The sequence below is a fragment of the Corapipo altera genome, unplaced genomic scaffold (genome assembly GCF_003945725.1).
Source record: "Corapipo altera isolate COAL_440 unplaced genomic scaffold, ASM394572v1 24b, whole genome shotgun sequence".
NCBI classification, from domain to species: Eukaryota; Metazoa; Chordata; class Aves; order Passeriformes; family Pipridae; genus Corapipo; species Corapipo altera.
This window is the reverse complement of record NW_020884888.1, coordinates 11,325,027-11,346,217: the sequence shown is the minus strand read 5'-3', so window position 1 is coordinate 11,346,217 and position 21,191 is coordinate 11,325,027. Positions and strand designations below refer to the sequence as shown.

At 37.9% G+C, this 21,191-nt stretch overlaps 1 long non-coding RNA gene across 2 annotated transcripts in view; it reads right to left on the bottom strand.

Annotated features, from left to right (window-relative positions):
• The window catches only part of LOC113947453, a 28,877-nt gene that overhangs the window by 6,627 nt on the left and 1,059 nt on the right, over window positions 1-21,191 (bottom strand). For both annotated transcript variants that reach the window (XR_003527727.1, XR_003527728.1), the window contains exons 2-3: window positions 19,449-19,581; window positions 18,690-18,763 (exon numbers count right to left, since the gene is read on the bottom strand). This is a non-coding gene — a long non-coding RNA (uncharacterized LOC113947453). The remainder of the gene's footprint in view (window positions 1-18,689; window positions 18,764-19,448; window positions 19,582-21,191) is intronic.

Sequence of the window (21,191 nt, the reverse complement as noted above, 5' to 3'; positions counted from 1 at the left end):
AAGACACCTGAAGTCTGGAGAACAGACTGCTGTCGTTCTGGAGAACACAAGAGGCCAGTGGAACACACTGCTAAGTTGCTTAGAGGTAAGAAATCAAAGGTTTCATACCTTTCCTACCCGCACACGCGTCATACTATGGTTTTGCATCTTCTTTATAGTAATGCAAAAAACTTTGCAGGAAACTCTTCTTTCCTGCACAGAATAGCTGTGCAGCAATTACCTGTTGATGGAGACATGTCAGCAGACATCATCAGACAAGGCAAAAGAGAAATGAAACGGCAAGAAGACATTTACCTACTGAAAGTCAAACTGCAAAGGGAGTTAATTGCTGCTAATTAAGGGAAGGAGTTAATTGCTGCTGAAGTTGTTTATGGTAAGTGGTGTGGTTTATTTTTCGTATAACTTGTTCCTGTGTTTCTGCAAGTTGAGGCTGCATTTTCCATAACAGATTATTCTTTGACACTCTAGAAACTAATTAGGAATTAATTTCAAAGACAAAAAACAAGATGTAGAGAGCTAAAATTGTGAAATCCTGCTTTTCTAAAATATTAATCAACAAGACTCAGCCTTTGAGTATAAATTTTTCAATTTACTTTTTCCATCAGAAGATGCTAGAAAACACATGTCCCCTTTTGGAAATATTTAAAGTACATCACAAGAAAAGCAAAATCAAAATCAAGTCAGAGTGAATTCTGAAACTGGGCTGAGGAGTAATGCAAGACCAACTACCGAAGCCTACACAAGCCCCTTTGGCCCAAAGGGCCTGACAGACAGTCTGCTAGGTTGTAAAATAAAGCTGAAAAGAAAGTTGAGTTGTTGACTTTTTGAGTTCTGTGAGAACAGAAGTAATTTTCTCATACTTGACAAAACAGACACAAAAGAGAAACAGTATAGCAAAAGTAGGGAAGCATGTTTTTGTGTTCATGTTCTCAGGGTATGTGGCAGCTGGTCAGTCACAGATGGTTGCCCTGGGCTGGCAGGTCAGCCATGACAGCTGTTGCTTTAAACCTTGGCTTGCTTCCCTGATTTGCAGCATTATCAGGATCAATCTCTTTCCTTCCCTCATTCCTTGCAGGCTAGGCCCAAGTGAAGAGGTTGCTCTGTGTTATGGCAGTACAGTACAGCTCACTTCCAGCTCAGGAAGAATGACAAGAGAGGGAACAGAACAAGGTGGGGGCTGGTGAAGAAGGACATACAGCCCTGGGATGACAGAAAACGAGCTCATGCAGCTCAGAGCATCCCAGCTGCATAACCCAAGAGCTGAGGCTTATGCATAAAGATCAGAATTACAGAGCCCAGCTAGCCTTATGCCAGTGCATCCTGCAGCAACTCACCACCTTTGTTTTGGTCTCTAGTGTTGAGTTACCCTTTGCATGTGTATATATAAAGCTCCTCAGCCTCCAAATAAATAAAATATTATATATTTGGAGTTACCAACAAGAGCTATTTTTTGTCATTCACTTAAAGGTCTTGATAATACCATAGCCCTTGAAAATTAATAGCTTATTGCATTTGAATTTGTCTTCTCTTTATATTCCTTCTGTCAATAGCCATTAGAAACTATTTAATGACTATTGACTACTGCCATAAGTAATGACATATGATGAGCTTTCATCAGTTTCCTCCAGGTGAACTAACAGATCAGTGGCCTTAGTTAATATCAGTATCTTTTTCTATTACACACAATTGCTATGCAGAATCAACCATTTGTTCATATGACTGCCACCACAAAATGAAGAAATAAGAAAAATATAACTGATAGCTTTGTGTTCTTTGCCAGATCGCCCCAGAGACAGTTACGGACCAAACATCTATAAATGTCCTTCTCATCTTTTGAATGCTTGTGAAATTGCTCCCTGAGGTCACCAGGCAGGACTAGCTATCGGCATTTTTAAGTCTCAACTTAAGCCTTCCTAAGCCCTAAGACCTATGGTACACACCTTTGCAGTGAGGCATGCTATATGTGGGATGTCTGATGATAGAAGTGATAGAAATATCAGCTAGCTGTGTTTCCTGGGTAGGAAGTCCCATGAGAAGAAACTTCCTTCCTTGGACGCAGAGCTGTAATTTCTTTATTGCCTGGGAACCACAAGAGCAGCTGTAAGAATCTGTGGAAGGGAAGGGGAAATGTAAGTCAGGAACAGTTAAAGGAACACTATGTTCATGGTATAGGACATAGCCTCAAGATGCACCGGAGGAGGTTTAAATTAGATATTAGGAAAAATTTGTCCACCGAAAGAGTGGTCAGGCTCTGGAACAGGCTACCCTGGGAAGTGATGGAATCACCATCCCCGAAAGGGATCAAGTCTTGTGGATGTGGCACTTGGGGACACGGTTTAGTGGTGAACACAGTGGTGCTGTAACACTTGGACTCAATGATATTAGAGGTCTTTTCCAACCGTAATGATTCTATGATTCATATATTGAACACTGCTGAACAGAGTTGGGAAATATATGTGTACTCTGAGCTTGTATCTGCCAAGACAGAAATCCTTTATTCCTAATTTCTAGTAAAGTCTGAGAGCACAAGCTGTAGAACTGGGCGAGGTCCATTGTCTCCAGGAAATTTAAACAAACTTTTGGATTTGGGTGAAATATGACTGGGAAGTCTTAAAAGAGATTTGCTTCCATATGCTGTACCAAGGGACAAATGTAACTGTAGTGTGCTTACTTTCACCACCTAAAATGTCATCTATCTCAGTGTTCTGATAGTAATTGATGGAATACAGGTACAATCACAATTAATGTTTTCTAAAACAGATTACACACATGTCAATCTACATACATAAATACAGCTACAAAGTAGCTAGTTTTGAATAAAATAATTTTCAAGTCTTATGTTAGTCTGAAATTGGGACATATTTATTCACTTGTATTATTTAAAACTTTTTTTTCCACAAAAGCACTGACTAGAGAAAGAATGTTCTGTATGACTAAAGAAAGGATCTTAATAATTAATCTTAAAAATTTTATATATATCTATGTGTCTCTAATGCATGTATTCATAATATTTATATATGTAGAAAATTCTATTATATGTGCAGATTTTATTATGGAAATTCAGGAATAACATAGTGTTTTCAGTTCAAATAGCATGAGCATATTAAATTTGAAAGCACAAACAAGAGCAAAATATAGCATTTGGTTTTCCAAACATGAGAGAATATTCTAGTTAAGTGAAATGGAGGTCAAAGCATTTCAGCACTTGGAGAATGCAAATCATCTTGTACCTAATTTACCCTGACCAAATGAGCCACTGTAATGGGTTTGTTATACTCCCTGAGAGGGAAAAACGGAAATCGGATGTGTTTTCTGCCAATAAGATATTCCATACCATGTTATGTCAGCCCAGCTATTTAAACAGCTGGGAAAACTGCCAAGAAAAATTGTTTATGAAACAACTGCCTCACTTATCTGTTTGTTTTCACTAAGTCGGGAACATATAAAAAAAACATGGCAATTTGCCCAGTTCTTGTGGGGATACCTGTAATTTTACTAACAGTTCTGACAGGGTGTAGAACGTACTCCTTAAAAGACACAGAAGGGAAAGAAATCAACTTTTTTTTCTCTTCCGGTTGCGGAGCGAGGCGGTTTCAGGAAGAAAGTGTCGGTTGTTTGGAAAGTATCTTTATTTTTAGCTCTTCTTTGTATACATATTGCTTATAGTCTTTCCTATCTTCGTGTATTATAAATTCTTAGGAGTTCCAATTCTAGTAGTTTTTTTCCTTTCACCTCTCCTTTCCCCCCCCACCCCTTCCTCTGGAGGGACTTGGGTGTAGGCCCAGTGGATACCTGGTGTTCAGCCAAAGTAAACGATAACAGCCACATTTTCTAGAGGACAGGACTTCTCTCTATACTAAAACCCATACAGATTGGATCACGTTTAGATTTATGAGAAGGAAAAGGTAAATTTGTTTACAAAAACTTTATTTTCTTTCCTTGTATAAAAAAGGCAAAACTGTGCTTCTTACAGTGTTTTCGTTAACTGAATTTTCGCATGTGCACTATATAAGTACGACTTCTGATTTCATTGTGCATGTTCTTTGCTATGCTGGGAGCCAGGAGTTAAGCAGTGCTTTTCTCTACTCCTCTAGGCCCAAGACACATGAGGAAATTGTTGGCACCTTTCAGCTCCTCAGGGACCATTGTGGAGACACTGGCCAGTCTGCCTGTTTAGTACCAAAGAGAGACTAAAAATATAAAGACAAACTGGGATTCCTGGAAGAGCAAGTCTGATACCCCAGCTGTGATGACAGCAGAGGAGAAATTTAGGTCTCTGCCACACATTGCAGCCAGGCTGTCCTGCAAGATGTAGGAAGAGGGAGATGCACTCTACACCAAAAGCTGTATGAACTACACCACAGAGCAGTGCTCTGCCCAGCAGAGCAAAAAGAGGTAAACGCAGCTTCTCCATCAGTGACAAGCTGACAAGTAAAATAAGTTGTCAGTGCTTCAGTTTAACAAACCTTTGGATAGACATCAGGAGAGCAATGTTTTCCAGAAAGCAAGGCTTCCTTTGCTGTCTTTCTGCAGGTTTTGTGTGGCAAATTTGCTGAGGAGGGGGGGAGTAAAAGCAAATCTAGATTAATTTCTCTGTAGAGAACAAGATTACAAAGGGTTAATTTCTATTTCAGAGAGGAAGATGAACTGAAAAATGCTGAAAGTGAATGCATGTATAAGAATTTCTTTGGGGTATATATTCCTCTACAGCAGATTGTGCAACCAGGCTGTGTGTAAGACTTTGCCTGTTGAGTCTGTGCTTATTTTTTCAGTTTTATTTTAGGTAGCATCCATAGAAATCTTGCCAAGCAAGATTATATGCCAACTCATATACTGCATACGGCCTGAAGTGCTGGGCTGTTTGGGGTTTTTTTTGGACATGGGGAGGAGAACAACATTGTTTTGGTTCACACACACAATCCCCAAGTCCTCCCATTCCACTGAGTTTTCAGGAAATGAGCATATGGCTTTGAAAAATCCAATTCTTATTCTTGGGCTATGCCAGCTGTAATGAGCAGAGGAGCAGCACAGAACAGAGACAAGTCTAGCATGGGAAGAGTACCTTCAAAAAAAGCTGAAGGAGTTGGATATTCCATTTGGGAAGACAGCACTTGGATTTGGGTACTAAAAACCATCATCATCTTTTTGGAAGTCATAGCCAGCCATATGCTTTCAAAATGTGCTGTAGAAGATGCTCTATTGATCTGTTGTGCAACATTAGCAAGCAATTCTCACAAGCTCCTAATTCTCAAGGCAAAAAATGGTCTTCAGTAGAAATAAAAATGTTCACTTTTATGAGGCCACAGTTGTGGCTTCAAGCCACAATTTTTCTGTGACACTGCTCAAAAAAAGGGCACAATTTTTGTTTTTAGCATAAGAAAACACTTGGCTTTCTACCTCTCACCCACCAGTGGCTGAAATTCTTATATTTTCAGACTTCAGAAGGCAAGAAGTATAGATAAACAATTGAAAATCCAGGGATTTTCAACGTGATAGCTAGAAATTTTAGCAAGTTAAGAAAGTAGTATTACTTCATGTGCCTGTGCACTGCAAAAGTGAAGGGGAGTTTTGTTGTTTGCTGCAATAGGTACAGATCAGGCCATCCATTAAAGATCACTAGCCTTGCTGTTGCATGCTGTATTAAGAGAGCAGAAGTCTTCAAATAATAAGAGAGAATAAAATTATTGTCTACCTAAGTTAACTTTGGTAATTATTTCATTTCTGCTTTTCTTCCAAACTCCCTGACTGAAAACTCATCACAAACATCAGGAAAATAAGCATTTCCTCCCCAGGGACTTCTAAGGTTACCATAAGTGGGAAGTACTGTACTGTAAAATTCATTGTCATTAAGCTAATACTCAATAACTGATAAGTCCCACTATTACACAAATTTTTGACTCCAGTATTGGAGGAAAATAGTTAGTACTTGGTTAGTCTGCTTCAAGCCTTCAAATGGCTATAACTTCTTGTCCCATGCATGGAACACAATTTCTACTCAGTGAATTTGCAGGGTGGGCACCTGAAATGAAAATGTAAATGAATTAAGTCAAGTTCCCAGCACCAGTTAGGCAGTAAAAGACAGCTGCAGTTCTGAGGACTACAAACTAAGATCAATGACATTTCAAAAGCATCCTGAAATTGTTTACTGCCATTAAAGCACAAATGCCTTTACCTGGATATAAAGCTAGAGTATTAGATGTCTGCTCTTGTTCCAATGTCTGTTAAATGAACAAGCTTTACATACATTGTTTTTTATATGCTTCACTTTTGTTTCCTTTTATGTAATGGATTATTCAGAGTACTTTCTTTGGGATAGAGTTTGTCAGTCAGATGGAAGTTATTTGATTTTGCAAACACATTCACATAGCAAGATGTGTGCCTTTTATACTGAACATTAATGCAAATACATGCACTCTACCTAATTCAAGGAGACACCATTCTGTTAGAACTCCCATGCTAATCTGCAGCTTTGCTCTGACCTCTTTACACAAAATCAAAGTGAAAAAAGGTATGAAGATGTTCAAAAGTCCCTGACAATAGCAACAGGGGGACTTTTCTGACCAGGCACAGCAGACAGCAGTCATGAAATTGCTCTTTGAGTACTTCTTGCAAGCTTAAACATGGAAATGATAATTGCAGGACTTGAGAGATAGGTATCAAAGATTATAGAGAGTTTTAGGGTGAATCTGGTTTAGACGGGACAGCCTCAGGGAGGTGACTGGACTTCAAACATTCCCAGCCTCCAAGGCAGACTAAAATGCACAAGTATTTATGCCCTATTTTAATGACCCGATATCAGTTTCAGAGCCCTGTTGGTCTGCCTACCTGTGGACAGCAGAATGAAGCTCACTATGATTTTTTTTTTTCTCCCCATAGGGATTTTCTGGCCAGGAAGAGGAAAAAATCAAAGCTGCTGCAGTGTGTTACATAACTTTTTTTTTTTTTCTTCAGATGAAAAAGTGTTGATCCTTTTCTTTTTCACAGGCTGCCTTCCCAGCAGCTGGCTTCCTCACTTTATTACTAAGCTCTACCATGTTAATCTGATCCTTTCTCTCTATTACATCATTCTCTCACTTTAGCCTGAGAAGTTTGTTCCAAGTGGACTTCATTCATTTTAAATGAATTGACTGTTTTCAATTTTAAACAGACTGAATTTGTGATTGTGTGTTGTTTACCCATAGTGTGAACGGGGAAAAACTCTTCTTGCTTGGGAGAGATCAGAGGAGATCACTTAGCCTGAACCGCCTCCACTCCCAGGACTGAGACTTCCTTAGGTAAGCTTGCTGACATGTGGAATATTACTTTCTTTACTCATCTGCATTTTTTCCTCTGTCATTGTAATATTATACCCACAACTCTCTACCTAGGTTATACACTACTATTCCCGAGACATGGTTTATTTGCTGCTGTAAACAGGTAAAGATCTGTTTTTTTGTTCATTGCAGGCACAAGGTGGTATATTTTCAAACAGTTTCACTGCTTATAGCTGAGAGATTTCCATCAACACAGCTGTTTTCTATGTAGCTACAAACATTTGAAATGTAAGGCTTATGCACAGCAGCCAGTCACTTGTAAGAGGTGCTTCATGGCCCATTAACGAAACAGTCATATACGGCTTGCCTTTAATTAAATATTGACAGGAATTTAGTCTTGGTACAACATTTCAGACTAATATGGAGAAATCTTTTTTAATCTGCATAACAGATCAACATGTCACTACACGGCTCCCTCCTGTGCTTCTGATTGGGTGAACCTGAGGTGTGCAAAATGTGAAGGCTGTTAAACTTTTGGTGCCAGTTGAGTCCCTACTATCTTTTCTAGCACTATAATTAAAGATGCCAGTTAATGTCAGTGATGGTTTATGTGAATGGTGGTTTATTTAATCTCCAAACTGTTTCACAGCAGTTTATCAATAGTTTTTTTCATGGGTTTGAAAAAAAGAAACTCATGAAAAATTAAGAGGTCTGTAAAAGTTTCCCAGTTCAGTATCAGCCATAAGCAATTCAATAAATAAACAGTTTTCCAATTGGATGGTTCTCATCCCTAGAAGAATTTCACTACATGCTGCTCACTTCTTTGTGCATGGCAGGTATCCCTGAAGATCACACATCCCTCTGCAACACTGCTGTGAGATTCTTTCACTTTTAGGCCTGCCTTTTTTCATTAGTTGTTTAATAAGTACTTGTGGCTAGTGAGCTCTAAGCATTTCTTTTTAATGCTTGGAAAAAAAAGATAATGGCTGTCTGTCAATCAGAGTGCAGCATTGAAGACTTCTTTTCATTACTTTAAGAACACATTTCAGGCTCAGGAGACAATCCACAGAATCAGCACATTCTGACAAGTATGAATGATTCGTTTCTGCTGTATTTTTCTACTATGTGGTGCTCATTTCTTCTGATGCTCAATTTTATTGGCAAAGTTGTCCTTGAACAGTACAACCAAACTACTACCTGGATGTACAACATGTTGCATTGCAACTTTGCATGAATGGATCAGTCTACTTCGAACATTGACTTCTTCTGAAAGTGGTTTACTTATACCCACTTAAATATTTTCCTTTCTGAATTGACACAGGATTCAATGAAAGAAATGCATTAGCAAGCTTTCTTCTATCACACAGAGCATTTGATTCTCTTCATATCTCATCCATACAAATGGGATCCTTTTCTCACCGCTACACTTATAAACATCAGCCACAGTAGAGTAGCACAACATAAGCATAAGGAAAAAACAGCTTGAAAAACATTTAACTTTAAGAACAGACAATTTCAAGTAAGTTACCTATTGGAGTCCGGTCTGTAAAATCTGGTCCTGGCATTTTGCTTAGTAACTGTTTCAGGCCAGTGGTGCTTGATAGAGGTCCTGTTTGCTGATGCATTTCCAAGTGCTGTTATAACTAGACCATGTAGTTCTACACCTGTCTTCCTTCAGCAAGGAAACTATTTTTTTTAAATGGGAGATCTCCAATGCCATGGTCAACAGATTCTGTTTCTTAGTGCACTTACTATGTAGTTTTGAGTTGTGCTGAATGAACAAATACTATAGCACTAGGTCTTCATTCAGGGTCTGGCACTGGCTGGAGGAAAATCCAGCTCTTCAGATGTTTTCTTTTGGCAAGGTGCATACTGGAAGAAATAGCACTTCGATTATTGGGAACACCTCTTTCACCTCTCAGATCTGAGTTGTTAGTCTGAGGAACACTGTCCTGAGATATAAAAGGTCCTTATTTTATTGCCAAATGCCTGAGCCATGGGTACTCTTTACAACTGTTGCAAAACCCCTCACATTTGTGTTCTTTAGGCCTGCTCTGCATCTGAATACATCAGCATGACCTTACATTATGGAAGTGGAAAAAAAGCCAAATAAAACAAACAAAAAACCCTTCAAAAACCCCAAGGTGCCTCAAGATGTAAAGACAATGGAGTAATTGAATAAATGCTAGTCAAGCATTACTTTGTATTGGGGAGTCACAGAAATGTTAGGCAGAGGCACTACATGAGTATATCTAACAATTCTTCAAGGCATAATGGCAATGTTGGTCTATTTAGCAGCTATTACAGAGCAAGGAACCTGCAAGAAATTTATAAGAAGCAAAACAGGTGGTAACAAATTCTTTTCAAGAGTTTAAGAATCACGCTTATTCTGTAAAATCAAATTTTATTTAGTGATGAATAGCTCCTGTAAAGTGCCAGAGAGGATGAATAGTACAGCTTCAAGAACATATTGATTACTGCAGTGATGAGACAGGTTGTGCCAGTGAAACTGTGATATGTTCATTCTTCTGAATCCAAATAATGGGACTGTGTATTGTGCCTCTGTGAGAGGTATTTGAGCACATGTAACATTCACTAATGGATCTGAATCATCCTCAAACATGCATGGGATAGATAAACAGTTTCCCTGTGCTGTACTCATAGAATTAAAAGATAGGCTAGATTAAGTGTCTTGCCCAAGGGCACAGAGGAATACAAATCCAACCATTGCTCTTGACAACTGCTGCAGCATTTATCAGGTTGCTGATTAAGTGGAAGGTCCTACATTCTATTATTGGTGATGCTGGTGTGACAAGGAGTCCTGGTAAGGTGGCATACAAACGAACCATGTTAATTTACGTATCATTAGAAACACAAGACAGAAGGGAGAAAATCAATGCTTTGTTTTATACTAAAGAAAAAATCAATGAGGAAAGAAATGGTGTTTTCTAGGATCTCAGAAAATGTGTTGGACAATGGGGAATAGTTAGAGGGAATTAAAACTATTTAATATAAGTTGCCAGTGTTCTTTTAGAGAACGTTGGTCTAGAGCTATTATTCTGTAAAAAAAATTGAGTAAAATCCTAAAGTTAAATGTTGTGAGAAGGAAGCAATATCAAGTAGAGACAAGTTGCTGGTTTTTTATTGTAAATTAAACTGGCAACCAGTTGCATTGAATCTGTGAAAATTAAAGAAAATATTAAATAAAATTTAAAAATAAATACATATAGCAAATGAGAGGCTACATGTAACCCCCAAACCCACAAGATAGGTTTACCTAACAAAACTGCCAGAGGTCCATTTGTAGTTTTGTTTTATTCTCTCTTACAGTTGTATATAAGATATTGCTAGGGAAAAAGTGTAAAAACAGACCAAAAATGGAATAAAATTTTCATGGTGTTGACTCTTGCTCTTGGCAGTCTGTAGTTTAGAGACACTTTAAACCAGAGGTTGCATTGGACCATCCTATTTAATAGTTTTTGACATTACTTTCATAATTTTAACTGTTCTTTGAAGTTAATACTCTGACAAAAAAACCCCAAACAAACAAAACAAACCACCATTTAAGTATGTATAGTATTAAAAATCAGGGGGTTTGGTTTGATTATAACTTGTTTACTTTTCATTGGATACCCCTACTTTCTATAGCACAACAAATGCTGAAAAATTGTTCCCTGAACTCCTTCCTCATATAGTTTCACAGTACACAGAATCATAGAAACACAGAATATGTTGAGTTGGAAGGACCCCACAAGGATCATCAAAGTCCAAATCCTAGCCCTGCACAGGACATCCCAAGAATCACACCATGTGCCTGAAAGTGTTGTCCAAATGCTTCTTGAACTCAGACAGGCTTGGTGCTGTGATCACTTCCTTGTGGAGCCTGTTCCAGTGCCTCACCACCCTCTAGATGAAAAACCTTTTCTTGATATCCAACCTAAACCTGCCCTGACTCAGCTTCCTGCCATTCCCTCAAGTACTGTCACTGGTCACATGAGTGAAGAGATCGGTGTCTGCCCCTCTACTTCCCCTTGTGAGAATGATGAAGACTGCAATGAGGTCTCTCCTCAGTCTCCTCCAGGGTGAACAGACCAAGTGACCTCAGCCACCTTCCCCTCAAGGCCCTTCACTATCTTTGTTGCCCTCCTTCGGATGCTCTCCAATAGCTTTTTATCTTTCTTATATTGTGATGCCCAAACTGCACACAATATTCAAGGTGAGGCTGCCCCCAGTGCAGAGCAGAGTGGGACAATCCCCTCCCTCAACCAGCTGCTGATGCTTTGCCTGATGCCCCCCCGGACACAGTTGGCCCTCCTGGCTGCCAGGGCACTGCTGACTCATATTCAACTTGCCACTGACCAGGACTCCCAGGTTCCTTTCTGTACCGCTGCTCTCCAGCCTCTTGCTCCCCAGTCTGTACGTACACCCAGGGTTGTCTCGTGCCAAGTGCACTTGCCCTTGTTGCACTTCATATGGTTGGTGATTGCCTAGCCCTTTAATTTGCCTAGGTTATCCAACAGATTTCAGCTTCCCCTTGTTCCCTGTGCCCAAAAGTAATTTCTCTGTTAAATTTTTGTGGCCTTTGATGTTTATTTTATCTGAAATATAAATCTTTCAATAACTCTACATACAATTTTATCCTTATGATACTTTTGGGTACCATAGTAACACTTGGGATATGAATTTATGCTGTATCATAATGATAGTCTGTATTTGTTTCCTGTTTCATCCTAACAGTTCCTTACATTTCTTTTTCTTTCTTTTGACTGCTAGTGAGTTTTGTAGAATAGATCTTGAATACCTACTAACAGCGCCTCAGGAGTCTTTCCTAAGTGATAATACACCTCATGTTGAGTCCATCAGTTGTTTGCCCTTTGTTTTAATGTTGCTTGTCACATTATATGAAACTTAGTCACTCCTTTTTTCACCTCTTCTACAGATCTCTCATATTATGGTGAAAAAAAAATGATCTGGCCCTAGGGAATGCTGCCACTCCTGTCTGCCTGTGCTGTTTCCTTCCTTTTAGCTAGTTTTCTACACATCAGCAGATCTTTCTTCTGTACCACAATAGTTTATTTCTTAGCACCTTCTGGTGAAGAACTTCGTCTAAATTTTTATGGAAAACTGCAATTTAGTCCACTTCCCTAGCTGGATCATTCTTTCCAATATTTCCATGGACATTTTTTGGAGAATTTTAGGAAATTTGTGAGGCATAATTTATTCCTCATTATAACACATTTTTCATCTCTTTATACAATCATGTATCTATTATGGTCTCATATAATTTTCATGTCAGAAATATCAAATTGCTGATCCACAAGTACTTTTGGATGCCCTTTGAAAATAGGTAACTGTCATTCTAAAAGTATCTTCTATTTCTCAGACATCAAGGCCAATATAAGTGGTATACAGCCAACAGTACTTAACTGCTACAAACTTCATATCTAAATTCTTCTGGAATTCCTAGAATTCCATAAGAAATCTTAGAACTCTGTTCTGATGGTTTATTAAGAATTTTATATATTTATTGTAAAGACTTTTTTGCTGATACTTCTTCATGTCTGTCTGGACTACCATGTTCTCATAGGTTCCTTTATAGGTTGAAGACTCCTGGTATATACAGTCTCTCCTTGTTGGTTGAGTTCCTGGTTTATCCTTGTCACATTTTGCCTTCCTTTCCTCAGCCAACTGCATTCATTAGGAGATGATGGGAACCAAAACTATAGGTATGACAGTGTTCTACACTTTACAAAAGAATGTCTAACATCTTAGTCTCTCTTTGATTAGCATCAAGATAATATTGTCTTAAATCTACTTATTATAATTAAAAAATCTGTTTCCTAAGTGGTAGCAGCTACTCTGCAGCTCATGATTAGGGACTAGTTGGAATTCTTTTTCTTTTGTTTTTTTCCCTCATTATTTACTTTGCTTTACTGATGCAGAATTTTATCTGGTATTTTATTGGTGATCTTTTTCTTTATAAGACATCCTGTCCAATGGCTTTAAATCAGCTTCTGTTTTTACCCTTCTGACTACTTTCTTCCTATCCAACCCCTTTTCTAGATCATTTCTGAATGCAATAGAGAGAACACATCCCAGCACAAATATCTCTTTTTTTCCACTGTGAAAACTAATGCTTTATTGCCTTTTTTTTTTCCTATGCTTTAGTCCATTATTAGTTCATGGAAATGCCTTCCCTTTTACCCATGGCAGTTAAAGTCTTTTGGGAAAGACTTTTAAAAGACTTCTCCCATCCAGATTAGTGTTATCAGCTGGATCACATCAATCTACACCCTTCTCAGTTTCCTCAAACAATGCTAACAGATTTGTGAGGCATAAATATCCTGCCTGACTCTCCCATAACATATTACTTTTTTACATGCCTACTACTTTTATTCTTCAGTATTGTTTTAGCCTGTACATTAGTCAGATTTTCTTCTACAGATTCTCACAGTATGTCAGGCTTTTCTGGTAAGTGCTATTTGTGGGACTCCATGAAACCCTTAGAGTTCACATTACAATCTTCTGATACGAAGGCTGATGTGAGAAACTGCACGTTGATGTTAAAGTTAAGTATTAGGCTGGAACTCTTGGCTGAATCCTGAGAAATGTTTCCTGTACTTTATATCAACTTTGTTCTGAAACAAAGATACAACCTCTGATGCACCCCTGTGAAGAAAGATTCTTTCACAGTGAACAGATAAGAAAAATTCATTTAGTTTGTCTGTTATGGCCTCACTTCCTCCCAGAGCTTCTCATGTATTTTGCTCCAAAAAGACACCTAGCTTTCTATTTCCTTTGCAAAACTAAAATATTTTACTCTCCAGTGAGAGGACTCAAGAAATAGAATACACTGCATAATCCTCTTATGGTCGGTACCAAGAACGTACACGCAAGCTTGGGTTGTACCTACATTTTGCATACTGTGCAGAAGGGTGTATGGTACAAAAGACAGAGGATTCATTCTCTTCTTACTTTATACACACACAGGAGTAAATCTGCTGAAGCAGCTCAATAAAAACAATATTGCAACTAAGTTAAAGAAGAACAGTGAAGGACAAAAGGTCTATCTTGAGCTAGAAGTGAAAGCAAGAAACTGAAGAGATTCTTTTCTGCTACAAATGAAGTCTGACACGAGTTCTGCACTCTGCTGGATGGAGACTTTTTAACAAGATGTTTCTCTCAAACAGTTCTGATTGATTGAGTCAGAGTGAATGCAGTCATGGAAGTGTAGCTGCTTCATGGGGTATTTGGGTAGCAGCAGAATGAATAACTATTACATAGGGGTTAGGGCAATTGCACAGGATGCAGGAAATCTTTATGTTTAGTCTTTACTGCCCTTAGAAGTTGCGAGTGAGTCAGTCCCATTGGGGGATCTTTGTATTTCTTTCTCCACACCTAAGCAAATAATCCTTGATTTGGAGAGAGATGTTGGGATCTATAGATTATAGATGCGGGTCTGGACAATATGAAAATGCAGCACTGAGAGTGTTACTGAAGTATGGCTTTTGGGAATGAAAATCAGATGTTCTGGAATGTCATTCAGCCCTTCACCATCAAATACATTTAATAGGAATTATTTAATTTGATCACAATCCAACTATTTCTTAAAAAGAATTGAAAATCACTTTATTTTTTATATGTCAGCAATAAAGAAACACTGCAGAAATCTTTCTCAGATGTATTGTCCCTCCTGAACACATCCTTTCATATTCTACTTTTCATGGTGTGACGATCTCAAACAAAACTGTAAACGGAGAAAGCAAACCAGTGACGCTTTACTGTGTGAAGACAGAAGAGATCAGAGGAAAGAAGAGGATTTTTGTTTCAGTTTTTGTGGGGTTTGGGTTTTTTTGTTTTGTTCTAATGTTTAAAATATGCAATTCTGGGATAATATTTTAAGGTCTATTTCCCAAATTCTTCTTAGATCACTAGAGGTAAAATAATTAATTATTTCCTTATGATAGTTCTATTCTGAGTATGAAAAATCCAAGTTGTGATGCTCCAGGAAGTTGGGCAAAGCACTCCAGCTTTGCCGGCATTACTACTTCTTTCTCTCCTTGACACAGCATCAATGCAGCTGACAAAATATGGCATGTATCTGTGCTGGGAGATTTGACCTGAGGCTTGTCATCAGGCTCCTGCGGGCTTGATATAATTGACTGTTTGGCTTTGACAGTCCTTTTCAGCAATTGTATGAATTAACCCTGGGAACTGAGGGGTCCCCACACCAGCATGACACTCAATTTCTCTCCCCTAGACAAGAACTTAATGGATTATGTGATGCAGGTTTCTTCCTGAATCACCTACTGAAACATCTGTTTAAGATGAAGAAGAATTGGGGAACCCATTTTCCATAGGTCAACAATCAAATAAGAAAACATTTCTAATAATTCAATAACTCTTGATCATGCAGCCACCAGTTGGCAAGTAAAAAGAGTAACATATATATCCACACATCTTCTTTTATCCTATGGTGTGTTTGGCAATCTTGAGTTGCTAAGAATAAAGGAAAAAAGTTATTCTTTAATTTGAACCCAACTTGCTGGCAAATTAATCTCTGTCAGGTACACATCAAAGCAGAGATGCTCTTTCTTGGATAATCTGAACACTGCAGCACAAAAGAGAACAGAAATTAAATTACAGTTGTGATCTGCGCAAAGACTCTAAAAAGCAATGTAAACACGAAACCTGGAAACTAAATATATGAGCTAAGGCAGCAAAGGAAGCTGTGAACATATTCTCACTAAATCTTGCTTCTATCAAAAGCCTGAGTCAACCTATCAAAGAAATCCCATTAGTACCAAAGCAAGAGCCTAGATACAGATCCGGTGAACTACTACCGGATTATTTGCCTCTGCTTCAGGGATTTTTCTTCCATCTACAATTCACCATGGATTTGTTTAACAGCAGGAACTGTTTGTTTAAAACCTCAGGTGTGCTTGATATTTTCTTTTTCCAAAACCAGTTATAACCTCTATTTTTCTAAAGAAAAATTAACCCCAACCGAGAAAAAAATCATTGGAGATTGAAGAAGGCTTGGTTTTGTTTTTTTTCCCCCCTTTATCTCATTCAGTTCTGTTCAACTGAAAAAGAAGAAAAGTTCTGATAGCCTGTTCCTATGTTTACTTCTTACTTAAGGCTTCGCTTGAAAAAAAAATAATTTTAAAATAAACTCAAGCAAAAACTTTTGAGAAGGAGAGCTGGAAGTTTGTGCCATAATCAACCATCTCATTTCTGTGAAAAGCATAACAGTGTTTTTCACCAGGCTTTTAGCTAAAGATAGCTAGCTCTTACTAATAACATATTCATACTCTGGGAGAAATCCAGCCTAGGGGTCTGAGCTATAGAGGCACCGGTCACCTGCAGCTCTCATCAGCTTCAATGGGAAGTAGATGTCTCTGTAGATCAGAATTTACTGGAACAGAATTTCAGCCTCAGGATAAAATGAGACTTTTTAAAGAAATTTAATTTACAGAGAGAAATATGACTGCTTAGGGTGGTTGCAAGCTGCTATGTAAGGATCTCTCCAAAGGCCCGAGCCAGTGTTTGATGGAGTAGTGGCAAGGGCATCTACTATTGTGGCTACAACTCATATCAATCGTTACTCTCCTTAATTTAAAAACATAGTCAACCAAAAAAAAAGCCCCAAACCAAACAAAACAACCCTCACAATTGGAAGTGATTGATTTCCAACAGATACAGAAGGAAAATTAAACTCGAACAGAGTATAAGGCACAATATGAACGGTATGATAGCTTTAGCACTAGGGAATTACTTAGGTTCCCAATTCTTTGAATGTTCTTTATGTAGAAGTTACTGGTGTAAAACAAACTACTTTTTTGAATAAAACATCAAGAATTCCTTCCAAACGTACATGAAAATTGTAAATGTGCACATAAATACTTGGTTTTGAATATGTTGTAAAAAGAAATTTTAGTGAAACCTTGTAAGAAAAGGAAGGCAAAAGATGACATGAGGCAAAAAGAATTGTAATTGCCTAAGTTTCAGAAATCAAACAGCTGGTGAAACGAAGCTCATTTTAATGTCAAGACCTAGATTACTTGAGAAAGTAATTTTGGAGAAATACTAGAGAAATACTTAGTAGAAATTTTGAGAACTTTGGAGAAATACTTAGTAGAAAGCTATTTTGGAGAAATAATGATGGGGGCTGAACTGTGGTTAGAAACCAAGAGAAAAAACAAGGCCATTTATAGGACATGCTAAGGGCTAAATTTTCAGAAGTCCTGGATATTAATTTATTTCTAGTGTATTATTAATTCCCATATTATTTATGATTTCTCAAGAGGGATATGGACATATTTGTGAAATACTGTTTTCCACTATTTACAGCTTCATTTTTTTTCTGTCATGTCCTGAGTTATACACCTTGATTACTTGCAAAATTACGCATCAGATAAGTTACTACTAAGCAAAAATTTTTTTGGAAATATTTTTTTTACATGGAGTTCTGAGTCTGTTTTCAAATAAAAGCAAAATTACTTTAGCCTAAAGTGAAATAAAAGAAGAAAAAAGCAAACCACGATATTCGATTATTTTCTTTCCTCCATGAGAGGTGTCCCTTCCCACAGCAGGGAGGGTTGGAACTAGATGATCTTTAAGGTCCCTTCCAACCCAGTCCATCTATGATTCTATGATTTTTCAGAGCAGGCTGTCACTCTGAGGATTGAGTAGACTGAGGACCTTTGACAAACAAACTCCTTGTTATTTGTAGTCATTTGCTTGGCCAGTTAGGACTGTGAAAAGTCCTAGCTAGCCAAGTCCTTCCTGAGACTTGAAGGTACCAGATACACTGATCTTTCTTTTCTTCTTCAGTACTGCTGCTGCTATTCTTAGGGAGAAGCTGAGGTATAGCTTTTAGCTTCCTATGAAATTACCACATTGGTTCAGCAGCCTGAATCTGCTTTAGGAAACAGTAATCATGTTAAATCTCCTTTAATTTTAATAATGGTAGAAGGAAGGATGCATTTTGAAAGCCTTTGAAGGCAAGAGTTTAACACTGTGAGGATTACCAAGATAAGGATGGTTGATTCAGGCAAACCAATTTATGACTGATTCAGTTTAATACCCTTATATGTCTCCAACAACCATTTTACCTTAAAGCAAGATGCAACTTCTCTTTCTTTTTTTTAGCCAGAGTTTTTGTCAGTTCTTAGTCTATAGTTTTTATTCTAAAACCAAGCAGAAGAACAGGCTTTGCAGCAGTAGGGACTGACACCTTAGGGCACAGGGCCCTGTTTATTTGGGTCGTGTTTAGAGAATATTTTCTGATATGGTTAGATTTCATAGACATATTAGAAGAAAACACATAGAATCATAAAGTTTGGAAAAGACCTCTAAGATCACAGCTTGAATCCAATCTGCTTCTAAGCTCTGAGCAAAGCTGTAGACCAGCATTAGATAAGGTTTGCTTACCTCTTCCTGCTGAAGTTGTTTTCACTGACGGTAGTGAAGACTGAGTCTTGGTCTCCTCTCCAAGAAAATATTTCCTACGTATAAAGCAAAACAGTATTAAGTGAGACATTAGTTGCCAGTAGCCTGGTGATTAAAGAAGGTAGGACTACGGGGCTAAATGTCCTCAGGCAGGAGAGGGAGAAAATTTGTAGCTCTGTATGGTGTTTGGTCCCTGATTCACTGTCACTAGTGTCACAGGGGAGTTTTTGTGAGCATCTAGGCTGCCACTTTCTTCATTGATTTTGCAAGGACCTAATCTGAAAAGTCAATTACTTACTAGGCCCTCTCTGTAATAACTCTCAAGCAGTACTGTGAGTAGCAAGGGACATTGAGTTGTTCCCTCTTATCTTCTTCCAACAAACAGCAAACTCAACTGGCATGACCAGCTGGCATTTGTTATCACAATTACAGAATACCTCTATTTTTTTCACGTTAAACCTTGTACCATGGTGCTTGAGTACCCTGCTTGCTACTGTCAACCTAAGGACATCAGTCCATCAAGACTTGGTGGTAACAAGCGAACCAGGCTCCAAGTGTTTTACACAAATGAACACCTAAATTTTTGTACATGTATGAGGGACTCAGTATGCCAGCTATGCAACAGTGCAGTCAATATTCTACTAGAGAATAGAGTCAACATGGACTAGTAAATGGTACATTGAAAAGAGAAGATGAGAGAGAATCATTAGGTTTACACAACTTCTCAGTCCAGTGACTGACCTTCTGTATGACTTCAGGCCACTGGTTTCTGCTCTCCTTTCCCTTCTTTCCTGGTCACTGAAAGATATGTATCTCTAGGGATACCAGCCAATTTGTGCAGTAGGCACCTAGTTGCACCTGTGGTGTCTCGGTCCTGTGTGCAAACAGAGCAAAATACTGCTTCTCTGTTTCCCAACTCAAGTTCTAGCCCAAAGATTGTCTACTCTGACTTTTTTTGCTCCGCTCTGACAGCCTGAAGCCTAAATCATGATTTCTGAACCACATAACTTTTTCATTAGAGAGAAAACTCTATCATCAGCCTCTGTGATTGCAGAAGGTCCTGAATGTAATCATCTCCAGTAATTAGATCTAAAGACAGACCACTTGGGATTCTGTAATTCATGAAACTTTCAATATGTTACAAATCATAATTTGCTCAGTTTTTAAAATGATGACACTATCAAATGTATATGAATTATTTCAAAGGCCTCACTGGGCCTTTATTTTAAGAAGACAAACAAAATAATACATCATTTACCTGGTACTGTATCACAGGCACCTGATAAGGGACATAGGGACTTCTACAGTAGTGTAGGGAAGGGTAATGACAGGAAAGCAAAAGCATTTAAACACCATAATTAGCAGAATTTTCTTATATATTGGTGCTTTTTTTAATCTGTTATCTCCACTCTACGTGCCTAATGTAGCCTGGGCACTTATATGAGTATTGTCTCATGCAGAGTCACTGGTAGTTAATAAGGCATGATGTCACAGCACATCTTCAGGGACAGCTATGAGGTTGCTCTTCTCTATCAATCCACTTCTTTTTGTGAAACTTTCAGAATTCAGTTCCTTCATCAAGTTTGGTTGAACTTAGCCAGCAGGTTCAAAAAGTAAGGAGGGCTGCAGGATCAGATGTGTATGCATTATGCAGTAAGTGTCATTGCAAAAGCTTCAGTTTTTACCAACTGGATAGTAATAATGATAGAAAAAGAAGGTATATAATAGGAAAAGTTTGAAGATGTGTTCTGGAGAGCATATCTCTAAGGGCTTTCTACCTAGGGGTTTATGCTCACCAACTTTTGGAGAATATCTCTTTCGAGGCAAGATGGTTCTCTGAGTCTGCAGACAGTTGGGTTTAGTTTGGGTTTTTTGTTTTTAATATTACAGGATCAGATGCCTGGGGATTATACTCTAATTCTATAAATTGTGGAAAGAAGACAGGCTTTTACACAGATACTGTGAATTCCTTACCTTTCCAATTCTTGACTTAGCAAACTTAATTTCACTGTTTTTTAAGGAGTTGTCTTCGTAGAAGACAACAGTTTATAATTATCAACCATATAATAAATGTTTTTACTCCACACTAATAACATTAACAAGGTATTTGAATAAGAACAATGTGGTTTAAAACACTTTTATTTCATATACATATGTTGTTTTTCAAATAATTTAAAGGAAAACAAATACTAAACAGTACAACTTCTGTTATTGAAGTTTTAAAGAAAGTTAGAGAATGAAAGCAAATATTTGTGTAAATTACAGTGCTGAATCAATTTTGCCAATAACTTTTCCCTATCTTCCTGTAAGGTACATAAGAATTTTTCTTCTTCAATTCCATTTATTCATTAAGTTTAGGTTAATTTTTAATACAATAAAAGTGAAGAAATCCTGTGAGAACTGAAGAGAGAGCAATGCTGGGGTTTTGGTTTTACGGGGTTGTTTTTTCTTCAGTAATATTAAGGAGTAATGGAAGGATGAGAT